Source organism: Rousettus aegyptiacus, unplaced genomic scaffold (assembly GCF_014176215.1).
Source record: "Rousettus aegyptiacus isolate mRouAeg1 unplaced genomic scaffold, mRouAeg1.p scaffold_m13_p_10, whole genome shotgun sequence".
NCBI classification, from domain to species: domain Eukaryota; kingdom Metazoa; phylum Chordata; class Mammalia; order Chiroptera; family Pteropodidae; genus Rousettus; species Rousettus aegyptiacus.
In genome coordinates, this window is record NW_023416285.1 from 20,459,206 (window position 1) to 20,472,878 (window position 13,673).

At 31.5% G+C, this 13,673-nt stretch overlaps 1 long non-coding RNA gene across 3 annotated transcripts in view; it reads left to right on the forward strand.

Moving 5' to 3' along the window:
* LOC107504135 overlaps positions 1-13,673 on the forward strand; it is a 158,830-nt gene that overhangs the window by 36,951 nt on the left and 108,206 nt on the right. For all 3 annotated transcript variants that reach the window (XR_004953057.1, XR_004953058.1, XR_004953059.1), the window contains exon 2: positions 13,407-13,483. This is a non-coding gene — a long non-coding RNA (uncharacterized LOC107504135). The remainder of the gene's footprint in view (positions 1-13,406; positions 13,484-13,673) is intronic.

Below are 13,673 nucleotides of genomic sequence, written 5' to 3' on the forward strand. Positions count from 1 at the left end.
CCTCCAGTAGTCAACTTCTTTCATTATGCTTTAAAAAAAAAAAAAAAAAAAACAATTTTGATAATATTACCATCATCTTTATCAGCAAATCTTAAAGTGTTAGAAAGCTATTAAGTTCATAGTAGCACATAACAGTTTTAAAAATTTCTTATGTTTATTGGAAAACAAAAATTTTATCATTGGCATAAACTAGTTTTCTCTTGTTTTGCTTGAAGAGACAGGTTCATTTCATTTTCAAGAATCTGAGAATTTGTCTACCTGATAGCCAAGAATGAGTAACTGTAGTTTACCTGGTTGTCATTATTTCAAATAAAAATGGTGTTCTTTGAAAAAAGTTGTTCATTCAACTTATGAGTAAAACTATTACATACATAGTTTTCTTTGAGGCATTTATCATACTTCAATGTACATTAGAAACTTCTTAACACATACTTCCTATTTTGTAATAGAGTGTCTTAAAAAGACATGTGCTCAAAGGATTTAAAAGTTGTCAAGGATTGAAAAGATTTTAGGACTCCCCAAGGGTCTTCAGACCACATTTTGGAAACTGTTGGTATAGATGAGGAACAGAATCAGTTCTGGTAATCTAGCTTTAGATTCTCAAGAACATGATTCTGGTAATCATATTTTTTAGCACTATTATATAGTATCTTTAATTAGTTTATCTTTAAGAATTTAATTGCATCGCTTCCAGTTCAGTGAATAGCTAATCATCTTTGACCAAAAGGTCAGCAAAATCTCATTGACTTCAGAAACAATTGGTAGTATATCCATATAATACACTAAATTTTTTGGATGGCCTACTAACAGGAATTGCAAACTCAATAGATATATGTCAGATTTAAAAGGGAGAGTACCATTTTTTAAATCACAATTAAATCATCCATCTTAAACTATGTAAACTAATAAATGCATTATGAGTATATAAAAGACCATCTTCCTAACCATCAGATAGGAACATTCCTATTCATATTAATAAGTAAAAATAAAAAAAATACAATATTATAGTACATGGGAAATAAATTGAAACCATTGAACTGTACAAAGATATAAAAAGCACTTTATATCCATTAACATAATAGATCTAGGTGCAGGACAGTTGAGGAAAAGTTTTCCAGAAGAAAAGTTATATGCAGAACAGGAGAGAACAAGGATTTGGCTAAGCAGGGAAGGGTAGTAGGGAGAGAAAGTGTTCTTAGCACAGAGAACAGCCCTGAGTAAGGTACAGAGATTAGAGTAGGTCACTTGAATCAAATATTTCAGTACATTGTTATAGATTTTAAAGTGGTGAGATGAGGGCAGAGATTTAAGGTGATATTTATGTACGATGTGATAGGCAGAAGGGGCGTGGGTGGTACAGGTGGCAGGAGATGATGTTGGAGAGCTAAAAAGGGGCCAGAGATTTAGAAACTGGAAGATTTAAATGATTAGGGAGACGTTAGTTTAAAATGTAAGCAGAAGTTTGAACTTTAAAAAGGATTTTAAGGAGAGGAGGACTGGCTCAACAGATTTTCTTCGTATAAGGAGGACTCTGGCTGTTATATGGTGATCAGATCGTTGGAGATTAGACTAGAAAGAAGAAAATTTGTTAGAATCCTGTGACAATAACCCAGGCCAAAGGTGAGATTGGTAGGAACTGGGATACAGGAAGTACAGGCAAAATAAGATTCCAGAGTCTTTAAGTAGATTTGACCCAGCTTTGCATATACTGCGAACAGAAATTTAGGGTAGTCAAGGACGACATTTAGGATTATGGTACAAAAATTGAGAATGTGAAAGGAAAAGGGACCTGCAAAAACCAAATTGGGATATTTCTGAACATCTTAACTTAATTGTGTCTCTGAGCACCCAAGATCCTAGGCATAATAATCAGCTGAAAAAGAAAATGTACCTAAAGTCAGGGTAGAGACCTGGGTGAAAGATATTCAGGGACCAAAAAGGGTTCCCAGTAACTGAGCAATAGAGGCAGTAGATGAGAGAGTTTGGTCAAATTGTGTAAAAAGAGAAAAGGTGGAGGTAAAGAATGCTAGAGAGTGAAAATTTTAAGTTACTTGAGGGATAAGGAGACAAATAAAGATTATTGGTATAAATTAGATATCAAGAGACTGATACCTAGAAAAACATGACCCAGTACACACTGGCATGGGATGGGAATTGCCTGAGCCACAAATGATACTAAGGAGCTTTAAGGGGGTCAGGGGTAGGGGACAAGATAAAGGAAGAAGAGAAGAAAGGAGGGAGGGGGACAGAGAGAGAAAGAGAAAGAAAATACAGGCAAGAGTCAAACAGAAAACAACAACAACAAAATCCCTACATAAACCTGGATAGGAACTTCATTACTTTTAAGAGAATGAAATCAGAGCTGCTCTGTATATTTATAATTTGCATTAGATGTAAGTCTTATGTTGTCACACGAAATAGTGCATATAGTTCTCTTTTCATATTGTAGGTTGAATGAACAAAAAAAAATTGCAATTGTAACAAATTCTATCACATAAGCACCATATATGCATAGACTGACAATATCCTTTAAGATGCAGGCGTTCAGATTATTATCTGTTAATTCTTAGACCTGTTAATTTTTAGAATTCTATTCTAATGAGCCTTATTTCTGTTATGTATGTGATAATTTTATACATGGTTTTACTTAATTCCAAAAAAAAAATTTAAGAAGGTACTGTCATTTAATCAATCAACAATTCTGCAGTTCCACTGTAAGTCGTTTTACAGATGGTTCTGATATATATTTTAAAAAAGAATAAATAATAACAAATAAACTGAGACAGGCTGAAAAGACTAGTTTTCTTTCTTCCATTCACAGATGGGACAATTTGCTCCGTCTTTCCTTATGATGAGTTTTGGAGAAATAAAATCACACTGGAATGGAAGATGTTCATTAGATAGTTTTGTTGCTAGGAGCAATCATTTTTGTAACTTCAGTGACAGGTAATGATGCCTTTGGTGCTCTTAAGATTTGAAAATACTTTCCCTTATATATTATATAGTTCTTTATTTAGTTATATGAATTTGAAATTGTCAAAAATTATATAAAGACTCCTAAATTTATCAGATACAAAAAGGCAGAAATATAAAATCTTGTCTTGAGTTTGCAAATACGAAACTCATGCTTTACTTTTTCCTCCTGTACTCAGAGAGCATCCAGGGACTTCTGTTGTGCCTGAATATGGTTTCAGAATCCTTTTCCAAATAACACTGCAGGCATCAAGTACATTCAAATGGTTCAGCATAAAAGATGGAACCGAGATGATAGTCTTGCTGTATTACTTTTTTACTGATATATAATTGGCAAATAATATTATTTTCAGGTGTACAACATAATGATTCGCTGTTTATGTATACAAATTTCCAAATGATCACAGAAAGTCTAGTTAACATCCATTACCACACAGTTACAATTTTGTTTCTCATGCCGATACATTTTAAGATGTACTCTCTTAGCAAATTTCAGATATACAATACAGTATTATTAACCATAGTCACCATGCTTTATATTACATCTCCAATTATTTTATTGTAGAAATTAAAACACCGAAGTGAATGAAATTCAAAATTAGCTCAGTAGTAGCAAACAGAAGATTAAATTGCATGTTCATCCCTATATGTCCTTAAGCTAAGAAAAGTAGTATTTGGTGATATTAAATGTCAGTATCAGGTCATTAGATCCCTTTGGTTCATCTAGATACTTGCTACAGAACTGCTTCCCCTGGAACAAAGCTCTTGTTGAAGTTCTTCCTTTTAATTTTCAATTTCAGATCCTATCTATGGTTCTTTATTTGCTAGTACACTCTTTGCAGATTCCTAATGATTAATGCTAAAACATTAAAAGCGAACTCATGAGCTCTTCCCTTCTCTCCTCAGTGCTTACTCTTTTGCTATTGTTCCCTTAACTTGGCAAATGCCACGAGCATTAATGTTCGTGCAAATGCCTAAACCTGGGTTGTCATCTTTGACTGCACTTGACCCCTCTTGCCTCACCCCTTCCATCACTAGTTCTGAGTATTCTTCTTCCTGATTATCTCACAGATCTATAAATCTAAGTCCCAGTATCTTTAGCCTTTATTTCCTTCCGTCTAGTATAATAGCCTCTTAAAAGTGATCTTCCTTGATTTTCTCTTCCTCAACACTTCCAATCTACTCACCACTTTGCTCCCAGAGTAAAATAGAAGTCTATGCATGTGGTTTCTTATTTCTCTTAAAGTCTAAGATATTAACTAAAATTTACAAGTCCCTATAATATTAAGAATAATTCTCTCTTATTTCCCCTTGGCCTATACCATTTTGAAATAGACTATATTTTAGAGCTTTCTTAGATTCACAGCAAAATTAAGTGGAAGATACAGAGATTTCCCATATACTCCCTCCTCTGGCACATGCATAGCCTCTCTCATTGTCAACATCCTAACCAGAGTGGTATATTTATTTCAATTGATATACCTATATTAACGCATCATTATCACACAAAGTCCATAGTTTACCTTAGGATTTCCTCTTGGTGTTGTACATTCTATAGGTTTGAACAAATATATAATGATATGTATCTACCATTACATGATCATACAGAATAATTCTGCCCTGAAAATCCTTTGCGTGCTCGTTGCCTATTCATTTCTCTCGCCTCCCAACCCCTGGCAACCATCTCCATAGTTTTGCCTTTTCTAGAATTTCATATGGTTTGAATCATATAGTATGTATTCTCTGTCTAGCTTTTTAACTCCAATTATAATAAAAATGATCTTACCTCTTAAGATAGGCCCAGTGCTCTACTGTTTTTTTTTTCATATATTCTATTGCTTTAACATACTTCTTCCTCTATTCCCTCACATTTTTTGAGAAACTTTATCAAAATTTCCCAGAATAAGTTATCTTTCCTATACATGTCCCCATGGCATGGTGTATATTTATCTTCCTAGTATTTAATTTCATAAATAAATTATTATCCTTAATTATATGGATGAGATTCTTTTGTCCTGCATATTTTGAATTTGATTAGGACAAGTGTTATGTCTATTATTTATACTGCTGTAGTTCCACAAAGTAGCGTGGACATTATTGTATATTAAATGATTAAATAATTTGAATAACTAAACAGAGTAGTGCCCATGTACCTTATGGGTGGAAGTAGCGTAGGTACAACATTAATCAGAACAATAAATAAATACATAGATTATGAAAACTGCATTTGAAAGTTCATATGGAGAAACAACCCTAATGCATACTTCATAATAACCTATGTATTACATATGCAGTTAGGGAATCATAATCTTAAGAACTGAATAAGCCAATTTAAATTAAAATGCTAAGAAGTGTATATGATTCATAACAGTCCTTTACAGTTACAAACATGAAAATATGTCAGTAAGTGAAGTTTTTCTTGCTAGAAGCCATAGAAGAATGTATATAAAATATCTATTTTTTTAAAAAAATGATATCTATTTTCAGACATAGTAGTTATTTTAGTGGTCTGAAAGAGAAGTTTTTATTCCTCATTATTAACTTTCTTGTAATTGATTTAGGCATCCTCCTAAAGAAAGCTTTTCTTCTTTTTTCCCTTAATCTTCCCCAAACTTTTAGATAATATTCTTACATATCCTTTTGGAGAAAATTATACATGTGAAAATATAGGCAAATCATAGTGCCTTTGTCTTAAGCAAAACTCTCTGGCCCAATTCGGGAAGACAGAAATAGAAATGAGGTTGCCGACTGTAGATTTCTGTTGGGCAAACAGTATCACTTACTTAAAACATACCAGTGCCCAGAACCGAGCCACATAAACAGGTGGGAAATGTATAAAATAATGCTGTGTAAGCTCCCTTAGGGATATGAAGACAGACAGATTGATTTTACTTTCTGTTTTTTCTTTATAGAAATCTCTTTCTAGTGAAGGAACTCATAAAATTTATAGCTCAGGTGTTTATATAAAGAATTAAAAAGAATATTTAAGAGTTTTTTTTGATGTTTTCAAATGGACTTTTACCCAGGATATTAATAGGCCTGTAGGCATCAAGTTCACATGGGTGTTAACAGCTCTGTATAAAGTATATTTAACTGTATATCTCTTGCTAGATTTGTAAAGATATATTTTTATCTCTATAATTTATAATGCATAATGACTCTGATTATATGGGAATAATATATTTTTTAGTTTATTCTACTATCTGTTATTCACTTGCTCCATCTTTAACTGTCTGCTGTGCCCAGTATTAAATTTGATAAAAAATTTACCAAAAGTTTATTTGTAAGAAAACAAAATCTCTAAAAATATCTTTGGTTTCAAGTACTTTTTCATTATATATTATTGAATGAGACACAAAAAAAAATGACAAAAGTGATGATTTAATTAGAAGAGAATACACTGTTTATCAAAATTTAAACTTAAAGTACACATTCATAACCTTTCTATGGAGGCCTCCAGCATATTGATTAACATTCTAATGAAAGTTGTATTTTTCCCACCTTGCTTGAAGGTGCAATATAAGCCTTTTAAACAAACAGTCCCGTTGAGACTACTTGAGCCTGTGATCAGTAATAACCCTGTGGAACTGGAACCTAGTCAAAAGTCATAAGAAATCTTACCATCCCATTAGGTAATTGCTCATTGGGATCAGGAAAATAGCACGTCTTCAAAAGGCTAACAAAATATAATGTCCAGCATCCACAAATGAGTATTGACAGTCTCAGAGAAAAGTCAATACCATTTTTTAATTTAATCTTAATAGTCATGTTATTTGATATAATTAAAACTTGGTAATCTGGCATCTTATAGTACAGAAATCTTAATGGTTCATTCTGTACTATCTCAATTAATGAATATTTCATCTTATTTAATTGGACCAACAATTCAGTCTGCCTTTACTTTCTTTTTCTCACATCCTATTACCAAGCGTCAAATTATATCCAAAATCTCGCCACTTCATAACCTCTGCTGCTTTTTTTAATGCTGTCACCCTGGCTAAGTCTTTTTAACTAGTCAATCTGCTTCTATTTTCATTCTTCTACAAACCATTTGCAATACAACACCCATTGTGACCCTTCAGAGACATAACACAGATCAAACTATTCCTCACCTCAAAATCCCCTGACATCTCCCATTTTATTCAGAATCAAAGCCAAGAACATTACAGTGGTTCACAATATTGGACCACAATCGGACCCTCAGTTTCCTGATTTCATCTCCTCCTACTCCCTCGCTTAATCACTCTTTCACCTATATCACCTCCTCACTGTGTCTCAAATATTCCAGGAATGTCTCAATCACAAAGCCCTTGCATTGGATGCCCTTTTACCTGGACAGGGCTTTTCCCACAGATAGCCACATAGCTAGCACCTTCCCATCTTTTAAGTCTTTGCATAAATGTCATCTTCTCAAAGAAGCCCTGCTGTAAACATTCTCTTTAAAATTGTGACCTGTCCCCACCCTTCATAGATTGGTGTATATGATTCAATTTATCCTGTTCTATTTCTTTTTCCCCTTCAGTGACACTTATGACCTTCTAGTTTGCAATGCAATTTATTGTTTATTATGCTGTTTATGAAAGCTCTGCAGGGCAAGATTTTTTTTTGTAATGGTTTTGTTCAACGATGCATTTCAAGTGCTCAGAACAGTGATTATAACATAGTAGACATCCAATAGTATCTAAGTGAATGAAAGAATGATAATCCAGCATCTGTGACTTGACTGCTTGCCAAACAAGGTTTTTTTTAAAAAAAATAACTTTTGATAGCAGAGGGCAAACCAGATCATCAGAAGGTTCACAAACTGCAGTGAGACATTTTGTAATATATCTTGTAAGACTGAGGTATGAGCTAATGCTTGCACTATAATATTTCAATGAAGACTGGCTGTATTCTGGAATAAAAATTATTATCTTATAAGGTAACCTTGCCTTATGTTCTAAGGTAACATTACCATGTTACCTTATAACAGTATGTCTTTTCTTTAATATTTCTCAACATTTTACAAATTTTTTACACAGTAGTAAATTTAGGAACAGTGGGCAAAATATTAAAATATTTAAAACATTTTACATGCCTATAGTCATGACAATAGCTCCTAGAATTTAGATAATAATAGAATAACTTGAAAAAAATTGAAGTGTTGGAGTTAAAATATCCTCTATATTATGTGATATCAACAAACTACACAGACATACATATGCAAATTGAAACTGCCTTTGGCAATGATAAAATACTGAAGAAATGATCTTGAAAATAAGTAAAATACATGAATTGTATTATTTGAGTGATTTCGAGCTAAGTTTTACTATAACATCTTATATTAGAATACTTGAAGGTTTTCCTGTGGAAACTGAAATGAGCCTTAACACTATATTTTCTGACTCTTCATAGTTTCAAATTGCACAATGGAATAAATAAGCTCGATATTTGAAACTTTTGTTCTATAGGTGTATAGAGTTTTTAAAATATTTAGAAAAGGAAAAATTTGATTTTTTTTTTTTAACCTTAGCTAGTGGAAATGAAAAAGTCCAAATGCAGTCAAGTACATTAGCAATAGATACTTATTCTTCATTTTGCTAATAATTATTTCTTTGTCTTTTGCAAATGGGAATGAGGGTAACAGCAACAATAGCATTAAGAACAAAATCAAATAAAAATACATATTGGGATGCCTACTATGTGTTAAATGGTATACATGTACCAGTTTTTCGTAATGCTTGAGGATAATGCTAAAGTGACTTCTGAAATTAAAGATTTTTTTTTTTTTTTTTTTTTTTTTGTCATTTTAAAACTGCTGTGGAAGGAAAACATCTTAGAGAGTATTATCTGAGAAAAGCAACTATTTCCTTTTTTCTTATTATGGAGACTATTCATCCCCTTTGATATTTATTTGTGAGAATATTTTTGTCATTGATATATCTGTAATGTAACATTTTAAATCTGGCCACTAATCAATGCCACCCAGATAATCAAGAATATATAACAGCAACCTTCATTAAAATTAATGAATTATTAACTAACTAGGGAGCTGTGAGGTTTACAAATTAAATGTGATTTTGAGAGACTATGACTCTAAAATAATTATGAGCACATGACAAGTTTCAGGGAAGAAAGAGTTCTGATGACATGAGAGTATGTGAACTCTGTTATGATGGTTTGTACTAGGGCTAAATCATGCTGGGTTATTGGAATTTTATTATAGAGAAATGATTTTAAAAGTACATGCTAAGGTTAACATTGCAATCAGAAAAGTAAAATGCTTATTGAAATCAATAAGCAAACCAATATCAAACTACTGTCCAAGGAAGGTAACCCTGAACCATTGCATGTTCAGGTTGTACTTCTGCACATCACCAGGAGTATTTTAATACTGGATGAGGCAGGTTGAAGTTCAGCCTCAAGATCACTAGGACTGAGTAGACTAAAATAATCAACATGTGGGTTTATCAGTGATTTCAAATTAGCTACATTGTTGTTTAGTCATTCTAAAAGCCTATGTATTAAGAGTTTACTTCCTAAAAAATAATGTATAAAGAAAAATATACTAAGATTTTTATTAGACAAAATTAATTCATATAACTACATCTGGATTCTATTAGCTAATAATAAAGGGTGACTTTTTTTAAATGGCAGGCAGGGAAGCTAGTCTGGACATCATATATAAGCCTGTGTGTGTGTGTGTGTGTGTATGTGTTTGCCTACATATAAATATGATGTTTGTATTTATAAGTAGCACTCTTTCAATGTTCTAAGCTTTCTTATTGGCTGTGGAGATCACATCAAATTTTTCATAAAATGTTTTTCCGAAATGAAATTTAATATACAAGAAATCTCTTTTAATACATACTTTTAAAAAATAGCTCTCAATCAAACTGATTATGTCTATGCTGTAATAATGGCATTTTAGGATAATATGGAATAATGGTTAGGACATAGACTTAGAAGCCAGCCAACCTAGTTTGATGCTCAGCTGAAGGAAGGAATGGAAAGAAGGAAGGAACAAATTTGACCCACTGTCAAAAAACAAAAAGAAAACCAAAAACAAAAAACACCTTTAGCTATCACATGATAGACTCCCAATAATGGCCATCTCAAAATTCATAGCCTTGCCCCATCCCCCAAACTGAACATTATTGCATTTATGGATTAACTAGATTTAACTGTGTTAAATTGAGTTAAATTTTTATGTATTACAGGTTTATTTGGTATTATCAAATATTCTATTTAGGAAAAAAACAGAATTTTTTATGTTTTTTTTTATTATAGATAAATGATTTTAAAAGTACACCAATAGTAAATATTGATTATATATCTTCAGTGGTTCTATAGAATTAATTTTCACTACCACCTAATGAAATTTGGTGAAAGTATTGCTGAGTAAAAAAAGGACGTTTAAGATACTTTGTGGTAGAGGTTATGTCTAAAAATAGTTTACTAATATCTAATTTAAAGTTATTTGCAGGAGAATGTAGACATTGGAAGAAAGGATCTAGGAAGAGTTAAAAAGAAAGAGAAAGAGATAATGTACATAATTTTAGAGTGTTAAGTAATATATAATGAGCCATTGTCTAGGACCATTATGACATTTACTGACATGATTTTTATTAGGAAAATGCATTCTTAGTTTTAAACAACCATAATACAAACACTTCTGAATACAATCTGTTCACAGGTTAGAGAAAAAGTATGCAAAATTTGAAGTATATGGTTTCCCATGGGAGAGAATAAAATACTACAGATTATCTAAAGCTTTTCTTTTATCTCTGCCAATAAGGAGCTTAGATTAATTGGCAGCATCTATAATTTTTTAAAATTCATTTATTTCAATGATTTAGGTTACTGCTTATCTGCATAGTAAACAAGAAAATAAAGCAGAAAACAAAACAATGAAATTAGATTTTGAGGACATCTTCATGCTGAAAATAAGCTGTTAGGATCAAATAAGAGAGTGCTGTTTTTGACACTGGACTTCTCTGGTCTTATGCAGGGCTGGATTTATCACACGAGTCATTCCAGATCCCTCAGTAAGAAATTTACCATGTAGGAGAGAGAAAAAAATGCCTTGAGCATAAATTCTGTATCAGACTTTGCTCTGGAGACATCATTGCCATTAAGGGTATTTATTTTTCACCAAAATACAAGGGCATTAAATAGCTTTTCCTCTATTTTCCAATAAAATATAAAATTTGTCTCCCACGTACTAAGTACAAGATGTCTGATAACCGTAAAGATGAACTTCATTCATTACTTACTCATTTATTCAATCATATAATACACATTTATCACATCCCCCATCATATTTTATATTAGGAATGTAAAGGGGAAAGAGATGTAATATTTATGCTCAGAGAGCTCACAGTTTATTTTGGGGGTGCAAAAATGCAAATAAATGATTAAAACATGCTATGGAATATGAAATTATATTACTTGTAAAAATTAAAAAGGGCAGAACAGAGACAATACATAATCCTATTGGAATTTCTATGAGTGTTTTATAGAGCATTGAAACATTGATAAAATGACTGTGATGCATTAGATAATAAAATATATATCAGCTGTGTACCATTTTAATCAATCTGAAAATTCGTTAAATTTATTTAATATCTATTTTAATATTTATGTTGTTATTAAACATGTTCATTTGAAGAATAGGAAGATTTTAACATGATTTACATTCCCTGAAAAACCAAATTTACTTAGTAGATAAGGGTACAATTTTGTTGAAGAATCTAGGAAAAAAATATATATGTGTATATAGAAAATGGACATTTGCCTGTTGAAGAAATAAAACTTAACTGGCTCATTTCTTTGAATCTACATGTGATGTAAATGGAAATATTTAAGAGGGAAATAGGCCATTTCCTAAACTAGATTTTGAGGAAGGATAAAAATTAATCTGAGAATAAACTGCTACAAAAAAAAGCTAGTGAAAAAAACAGTACATTTGTACGTGTCAGTAGCGTTCTGACTCCTAAGTTAAATATTAAATGGAGATTCTTCAGCATGCAGTCATAGAGTTCAGCAGAGACATCTGACTATATAATCCCTCAAAAATTCCCATCTGAGGAAATAAAACTAATTTCAATGTACATATTTGGCTAAACATTTCATATATGTTATTTTTTGTTTTTCCTGTTGAAGAAATTAGGTAGTCAATTTAGAGTACTTTTCAAATTTACTGATTGCTATCAAATTTTTGTAATCAGCATATCATTGAGACAATAAATGTAATGTCCACAGTGCCAGACATATAGATGTTGCTTGCTGGTTGGCGCCCTTCACTTCTAATAAAATTTAGCAGGTGACAAACTCAAAAAGGAATAAATGAAAAGTGAATGGTTAAAAGTAGAGAAACTCTGCTGCTAATGTTTATTGAAAATAAGGAGTTTTAAATATTTGTATTGTTAAATTTAAAATGTTCATTTTCAAAAATGGGAACATTTCAACATGATTTATATTTTCTAATTTACTTAATGAATAAGGGGTATAATTTTGATTAAAAAATGGACATATATCTATAGAAGAAATAGGACTTAAGTGATTATTTTCTTAGAATCCACCTGTAATAATAGATGCCTTATTATTCTGAAAACTTGAATAATTCTTAAAATTCCATATTTATTTACCAATTTTCACCAAGTAATGGTCATGTGGTCAGTTTCAATGTTTAGTGTATCAACTGACAGGTAGAAATAAAAGCCACTAGTCACTACAGAGCTAGGCTTTCTTGTACAGAAATTTTCCTTGTTACTTAAGTTTATTATTTACCCAGGAGTAATACTCATGATCTATGTTTTGATGCAAAAAAGTTTTCCGTGTTCTTGAAAATTATTCTTTATCTAGGAGTCACACTCATGGTAGAAGATCAAGTACTAGCACATTCTACCAGAAAAGTGATAAGAGGAAGTACTCTTGCAGATACACCCCAAGAGGAATCCTGGATTGAGCTAAACTATAAACAAACAGCTATTATTATTAGTCAAAAGAGAATACTGTTAGGAAAGAAATACTCTAGAGAGAGAAATTATATGGAGATAGATTGAATACTAGCACAGATATCCTAATGTCAGGCTAGAATTATTTCTACTTCTATGACAAAATAAATTATCTACATTTATATAAATAATCATTTTTTGTTAGGTACGATAATTGTACTATAAAAACTAGAGACTAGTTCATAGTACTACTCTCATAATTTCAGTGAATTAAAAATATATATATAGCCTATTTTACTTACAAGTGAGCTTGGTGAGGTCAGGGATTCATCTTAACCCATTGATATTGCCTCAGAGCTTTATACTGTACTCATCACGGGGTGAATTAAACCATTAGATAAACAACCGGTCTTCAATGTGGGTTCATTTATAATATGCTGGGGAATTTACACTACTTCTTTGACTTTATAGGAATGTTTTTTTTTAAATCCATAGATTTCTGGATGCAACAAAAATTGCATAAAAAAGAAAAAAGGAGACAGAATCAAGTAAAGCAAACATGAAAGTCTTCGGTAAGTGTTTTCATATTTATAAAAATATTTTCTTCTAGTTCAGAAAGTTTAATTACATATAATTTTCTAAAGTAACAGCATCAAATGCCTATTAATACTAATACATTTTACTTAGATTTTTTCAATTACGTTATTATATACATTTGCTTATCTTCTATACATAAACATCTGTGACATTTGAATTCAAGAT